Source organism: Prionailurus viverrinus, chromosome B4 (assembly GCF_022837055.1).
Source record: "Prionailurus viverrinus isolate Anna chromosome B4, UM_Priviv_1.0, whole genome shotgun sequence".
Classification (NCBI taxonomy): domain Eukaryota; kingdom Metazoa; phylum Chordata; class Mammalia; order Carnivora; family Felidae; genus Prionailurus; species Prionailurus viverrinus.
Genome location: NC_062567.1, coordinates 124634763 through 124642694, shown reverse-complemented (window position 1 = coordinate 124642694; position 7932 = coordinate 124634763).

Sequence of the window (7932 nt, the reverse complement as noted above, 5' to 3'; positions counted from 1 at the left end):
GTTCAGTCCATTTACATTCAAAGTATTTTTTTCCACTATTTAATTTTTTTAAAAAGTAAGCTACACACCCAACATGGGGCTCGAACTCTGACCCTGAGATTAGTAGTCTCACGTTCTACCAACTGAGCCAGCCAGGCACCTCAAAGAAATTGATAGATGTGTATTTATTGCCATTTTGTTACTTGTTTGTGGTGGTTTTTGTAGTTTTTTGTTTTTTTCCTGATCCTTGCTCTCTTTCATGGTTTATGGGCATTCTTTAGTGATATATTTGGACTGCTTTCTCTTTATTCTTTGCCTATCTATTACTGCTTTTTGATTTGTAGTTAGTATTAGATTTGCATACATCTGCATATAGCAGTCTATATGAAGTTGATGGTTGCTTAAGTTTGAACCCATTCTTTACTCCTCTCCCCTATGCCCACATTTTAGGTAGATGGCATCATATTTGACATCCTTTTATTTTATGAATCTCTTGACTGATTTTTACAGAAATGTTTATTATTCCTGCTTTTGTGTTTTTTTACTTTTCATACTCTCACTTATGGTCTTTCCATTCAAAGAGTCACCTTTAATATTTCTTGTAGAGCTGGTTTAGTGGTCATGAACTTACTTAATTTTTGTTTGAGAAACTATCTCTCCTTCTAATCTGAATGATAGCCTTGCTGGATAGGGTATTCTTGGCTGCAGATTTTTCCCTTTCAGCACTGTGAACATATTCTATCATTGCCTTCTGGCCTGCAAATTTTCTGCTGAAAAAAATCCACTGAGAGCCATATGGGATTTCCCTTGTATGTAACGGTCTCCTGCTACTTAAATTTTTTTCTTTGTTACTGCTTTTTGCCATTTTAATTACTATGTGTCTTATTGTGGATCTCCTTGGGTTTTTAGGGTAATCTCTGTGCCACCTGGATATGAATATCACTCCAGATTAGGGAAGTTTTCAGCTATTATTTCTTCAAATAAATTTTCTGCCTCCTTTTCTCTCTCTCCTTCCTATAATGCGAATGCTATTACGTTTAATGGAGTCACTGAGCTCCTTAAGACCGTTCTCAGTTTGCATAATTTTCTTTCTCTCTCTCATTTGCTCATTTTACTTTCCATTGCTCTGTCTCCCAGGTCTTTAATTTATTCCTCTGCTTCCTGTAGCCTGCTATTTATTCCATCAAGTGTATTTTTAATTTCATTTATGGTGTTCATCTCTGATTGGTTCTTTTTTATCTCTTTGTTAAGGATATCACTCATGTTCTCTATTCTTTTCCCAAGTCCAGTGAGTATCTTTACGATTATTACTTTAAATTCTCCATCAGGCACGTTACTTATATCTGTTTTGCTTAGGTCTTTTGTGTGATTTGGTCCTGTTCTTTCATTTGGGACATACTCCTCTGTCACCTCATGTTGTCTACTTCTCTGCTTCTGTGTGTTAGGAAGTCAAAAGATGGAGATCTTTTGCTCTTGAAAGTAATGGCCTTATGAGGACGAGTCCGGTAGTGCCTTGCCATGCAGTGTCTCCTGTTCCCCAGTACCCGGCACTTCAGGGAGTGTCTCCCGTGTGTGTTGCGTGTGCCCTGCTGTTGAGTCCTGGCCTCTTTTTCTTTCAGCCCAGCTGTCTGCTGTGGCTCTCTTTGCCTGTTGTGGGCAGTGTTTGGTCGCTGGCTGCGTCGGGCCTGTTTTAAAGGAGTATATTGGCCTGCTTGTGAAATACAACTTGCTGCCACCACTGCTGCCATCACTGAGGCCATGCAAAAGGCCTGGGTCAGGAGACGGGGTGTTGCTTGATGTCATATTCCTGAATCACACAGGAAATATTAATGGTTCATGGACTGATAGCTCTTTTATCCGACTAAGGTAGGATCGGGTCCCCTAAGAGAACTTTTGTCCCTTAGCTAGAGAGCAAAGACTTTTCTTATTCACACTGAATCTCACGTGCTCTATATGGCACTAGGCACAGGATAGGCATTCGGTGTTTGAGAATGAATGTACAGTCTGTTTTTTAAGGTTTCCATTTACGGATTGTTTGTGGCGATTTTTGTGCCACAACAGAGTTAAGTGTAGTGACAGATGCAACTAGATAGCTAAAAGGAATGTCTACTTTTTGGAAAATTTTTGGAACTTTGCCAACCCTTGTTTTAGGTCAGAGTAATCAGGAAACACCTTATGGCTAAGTATACTTCTGGGCATTTTCATTCTTTGGTTTAACGTTTCTCTTTATTGTAGAATTATTTTTCTTTCGTATATTTTAATATTTGCCTGTTCCACTTACTCTGATGTGGGTCTCCTGATAGGAAGTACTCTCATTTTATTTATCTGAAAAAACTTTCACTTGTTTTCACAAAGCATACTTTCACTTAGTATTAAAATTTGGCTGCTATTTTTTATAGCACTTTGAATCTATACATTATCTCCCAACTTCCATAGTTTTGTTAAGAAGTCATCCAGGAGTTGAATTGTTGCTCCTTTCAAGATAATACACTCCTTCATGCCTCACATGGCTGTGCCTTACCTTTGCTTTAGCTTTTAGTTTACCACAGTACGTCTAGATGTGGTTTTCTTTGGTCTGTTCTGTTTGGGGTTAGTGGTTCTTCCAAATCTGGTTTGATGTCATTAGTTCTGGAAACTTTTTAGCCAGTATTTTTACACATGTACTTCTGTACTATTAGATTTTCCTTCTCAGAGAAATTACATGGCCTTTTGCTTTTCTTTTCAGTTTTATCTAATTTGTTGTTAATGCCACTTACTGAGTTTTCCATTTCTCATATTATACCTTTCAGTTCCAGATTTTCCATTTTAAAATTCAATTTCTAGTTTTTGGTCAAAATTCTCAATTTTTAAATTTGCTTGACCATATTGCAAAATATGTTTCTGGTAGGGCCTTTATTTAGATCTCTTGTATGTTCCTAGTGTCTATATTTTTCAGTTTACAGTTGTGGTTTTTTTTGTTTTTTTAAATTTTTTTTCAACATTTATTTTTGGGACAGAGAGAGACAGAGCATGAACGGGGGAGGGGCAGAGAGAGAGGGAGACACAGGATCAGAAACAGGCTCCAGGCTCCGAGCCATCAGCCCTGAGCCTGACGCGGGGCTTGAACTCATGGACCGCGAGATCGTGACCTGGCTGAAGTCGGACGCTTAACCGACTGCGCCACCCAGGCGCCCCAAGTTGTGTTTTATTTCCTTATGTACATGATTATTTTCATGCCCTGATTAGTACATGTCAAAAATTATAATAAAAGTGTGTGGCCCAATATGGCATTTTCTTCCTCCAGAGAAGATTTACATTTTTGGTAGGCAGCTAAGGGTAATAGTAATCCTGGATTACAGTAATGAATTATAATTCAGAAGATTTAAAGCTGGACTTCTGTTTGTGGGAGGAACAGTTTCTAGTTAGTCATAAGCTCTAGGCCAACTCAAAGCCTTGTGGGGAGGGGCGGGTATTCAAGCACCACCTACTTGATCCTTCTCAATACCGGTTTTGTTTCCCACTAGCACTGCATGGTTTAAAAAAAAAACAAAAAAAAAACTATACTTTTTCTCAGGCCCTTAGCCACTTTCTGGAATCCACAATATTCTTAAGGAATAAATCGTCCCAAATGCCAGGTTCTTTTCTGGGTTTTATGTTTTCTCCTGACTATTGGTGCATTATTTTCTCAATGACTTCTTTCCTCAGTACCTCTGGGCTTTCTATGACCTGTATTTCCATCCAGCATCTGCGGAAATAGATGTTGAACTGTGTAATGGATGTTGGGATGTACCACCTAGAATCCTTTTCATGAATAAGCTCTTTCCAGAGGTACCACATACACTGGCTAGTGACTGCTCGCAGCTGAATTTTTCTCTGGAAATGGCTCAGCTTATGGCAGCTGCCTTGCCTGGGAAGATAGCCTGAACTAAATGATTAGTTGAGATGGGAGGATGTCTCAGCCACAGTGACTCAATTAGGACTTGTGTGAAGGGTCACTTCAGCTTTGGAACTAGAGATCTGCAAGGGACATCTGTTGAAACTTCATAATGGTTCAGCTCTTCCCTCTGCCCAGTTCTGCTTTTCTGATTTCCTTACAGGTTTTGTTTTAGAATACTTCCCAATTAATCTACTGTAGAGTTCCCGTCTGTTTCATTTGCTTTTAATATAGTCATCATATACAATTTCTTTTTTGGTTATATTTAACTCATTTGGGGGGAGAGGAAGTTAGTATTGGAAGAAGTAGTTCATTTGAGAGAAGTAATATAGTTTGACCTTGACAGAAGCAGTTAAGATGTACTGTCTTTTGCTTCAGAGAGCAATCTTTACTTCGTTTCACATTCACTTTTTAAAACTGAGATATAATTGACATATAACATTATACTGGTTTCAGTTATAGGACATTAAGATTAGATTTTTGTACATATTGTGTGCAATGTTCACAATTCTAGCGAATATAAATTCACATACATACTTACAAATGTTCTTGTGATGAGAACTTTCACAATCTACTCTTAGCAACTTTCAAATATACAATACAGTATTATTAACTATAGTTACCATGCTGCACATTACATCTCCATACTTTATAACTGGAAGTTTGTACCTTTTGACCGCCTTCACTCATTTCACCCAACCCCCACCCGTAACAACCACCAATCTGGTCTCTGTATCTGAGCTCAGATTTAAAAGAAAAATTAGATACCACATACAAGGGAAATCGTATGGTATTGTCTTTCTCTGACTTACTTCACTTAGCATAATTTATGCCCTCAAGGTCCATCCATGTTGTTGCAAATGTCAAGATTTTCTTTTTTTTTTTTTATGGCTGAATAATATTCCAGTGTGTATGTTATAAAGCTGTTATGAACATGGTAGTGTAGATATCCTCTTGAGTTAGTGTTTTTGTTTCCTTTGCATAAATACTCAGAAGCAAAACTGCTGGATCATGTGGTAGTCCTATTTTTTATTTTTTGAGGATCCTCTAATGTACTGTTTTCTATAGTGGCTGCACCAAGTTACAGTCTCATCTACAGTGTACAAAGATTCCCTTTTCTCCACTCTTGTAACCCTTATTTCTTTTTGACAACAGCCATTCTAATGAATGTAAGATACTGTCTCACTGGTTTTGATTTATATTTCCTTGATTAGTGATGGTGAGTACCTTTTCATGTACTTGTGGCCACCTGTATATCTTTTTGAAAAGTGTTCAAGTGCTCTACCCATTTTTAAAAAGTTCTTTTTAACATTTATTTATTTTTGAGAGACAGAGAGCAGGAGTGGGGGAGGGTCAGAGAGAGAGAGAGGGAGACACAGAATACAAAACAGGCTCCAGGCTCCAAGCTGTCAGCACAGAGCCTGATGCAGGGCTCGAACTCACGAACCGCGAGATCATGACCTGAGCTGAAGTCGGACGCTCAAGTGACGGAGCCACCCAGGCGCCCCTCTACCCATTTTTAAAGTTTTCTTGCTATTGAGTTGTGTGAATTCTTTATATATTTTGGACATTAATGCCTTACTAGATGATTTGCAAGTATTTTTTTCCCATTGTGTAGGTTGTGTCTTCATTTTGTTGGTTTCCTTTACTGTGCAGAAGCTGAATTTGATGTTATCCTATTTATTGTTGTTGCCTTTGTTTTTGGTGTCAGATCTAGAAAATCATTGCCAAGACCAATGCCAAGATTACCACCTATGTTCTAGTTTTATAGCTTTAGGGCTTATGGTCAAGTCTCAATCCACTGAGTTGGTTTTTATATGTGTAGAAGATAGCGGCCCAGTTTCTTTTTCTTTTTTTGCATGTAGATACCCAGTTTAACCAACACCAATTATTGAAGAGACTCTTTTCCCCATTGTATGTTCTTTTGTTTCTAATTTTTCTATTCTGTTTCATTGATCTGTATACCTGCTTTTGTGCTCATACCATATTATTTTGATTACTATAGCTTTGTAATATAGTTTGAAATCAGAAAGCATGATGCCTCCAGCTCTTGTTCTCAAGATTGCTTTGGTTGGTGGCTCCTGGCTGGCTCAGTCAGTGGAGTGTGCTACTCTTGATCTTGGGGTTGTGGGTTTGAACCCCATATGGGGTATAGAGATTACTTGAAAATAAAATCTTAAAAAGATTGCTTCGGCTATTTGGGGTCTTTTGTGGTTCCACACAGATTTTAGGATTCTGTGAAAAATGCCACCGAAATTTAGAAAGGGATTGTACTGCTGTAGGTTACCTTGGGTAGTGTGGACGTTGTTATAGTTTTCGGTGTATAGGTCTTCCGTTTGGTTAAATTCCTATTTTGTTCTTTTTGATGCAAATGCAAATGGGATGAAGAAACTTCTCTGCTAGCTCATTGTTAGTGTATAGAAATACAACTATATTCTATTCTGTGTATTGATTATTGTACACTGGAACCTTACTGAACTTTATTAGTTTCAGGTTTTTTGGTGGTCTGACCTGGTTGTTTTACTTTTTCCAAAGTCTAATTGCTCTGGTAAGGGCTTTCAATACTATGTTGAATAAAAGTGGGGAGAGTGGGCATCTTTGTCTTGTTTCTGATCTTAGAGGAAAATCTTTGAGCTTTTCACTGAACATATCACACTTGTGATATATGGCCTTTATTAGTTGAGGTATATTCCTGCTAACCCACTTTGCTGAATTTTTATAATGGCTATTCAATTTTGTCAGATATCATTTCTGCATCTATTAAGATGACCCTGTTTTTATCCTTCGTAATGAGGTGTATGATTAATTTGTAGGTATTGCACCACCCTTGCATTCCTGGAGTAAATTCCACTTGATTATGATGTCTGATCTGTCTAATGTTGAATTTTGTTAGTGTTTTGAGGACTTTTGCACCTATGTTCATGATATTGGCCTATAATTTTCTTGTGATGTCCTTTTCTAGTCTAGTCCCAGGGTAATGCTGGTTTTATCAAATGAGTTTGAAGTATTCCCTCCCATTCAGTTTTCTGGAAGAGTTTGAGAAGATTAAGTATGCTTATTCAAATGTTTGGTGGAATTCACGCGTGGTGCTGTCTGGTCCTTGATTTTTGTTTACTGGGAGGTTTTTGATGACTGAGTTGATCTAACTAATTTGGTCCCTTTAGATTTTCTTAATGATTCAGACTTGGTAGGTAGTATATTTTGAGGAATTTTCCATTTCCTCTAGGTTGTCTGATTTGTTGTACTGTATTCACAGAAGTCGCTTATGACCCTTTGCATTTTGGTGGCGTATCAGTTAACTTCCTTCTCGTGTCTGAGTTTGCATCCTTTTTCCTTACCTTAGTCCAGCTAAAGGTTTGTCAATCTTTTCAAAAAACCAGCTCATGGTTTCATTGATCTTTTCCTGTTTTTGTTTCACATATTTCCTCCCTGATCTTTATTCCCTTCCTTTGTACTAACTTTGGGCTTCGTTTTTTTTTTTTTTTTTTTTTTTTTTTGTAGTTCCTGGAGTTGTAAAATTAGGTTGAGAGCTTCTTTTTTTGATATAGGCATTTACTGCTGTGAACTTCTCTTAGAGCTGCTCTTGCTGTATCCCTGAAGTTTGGGTATACTGTATTTCCATTTGTCCCAAGGTATGTTTTAATTTCTTCTTTGATCTATTGGCTGTTCAGTAGCCTGTTATCTAATTTCCACATATTTGAAAAATTTCTAGTTTGCTTCATGTAATTTTCTAGTTTCATACTATTGTCAGAAAAGATACTTGGTATTTCAATTTTCTGCAATTTATTCTCTGCCCTAGTGTGGAAATTATTTTTTATTAAAGCTTTCTGTGGTACACGTGATGTGTGTGCCTGGGAAGAATGTGTATTCTGTTACTTCTGGAGGGAATGTTCTGTACATGTCTGTTAAGGCCAAAGTCCCCTACTATTGTTGTATTACTATTTCTCCCTTTAGGTCTGTTAATATTTGCTTTATATATTTAGGTTGTGATATTTAGGGATGTTCTAGCCTCTTGTTGGACTGATACCATCATAATGTTG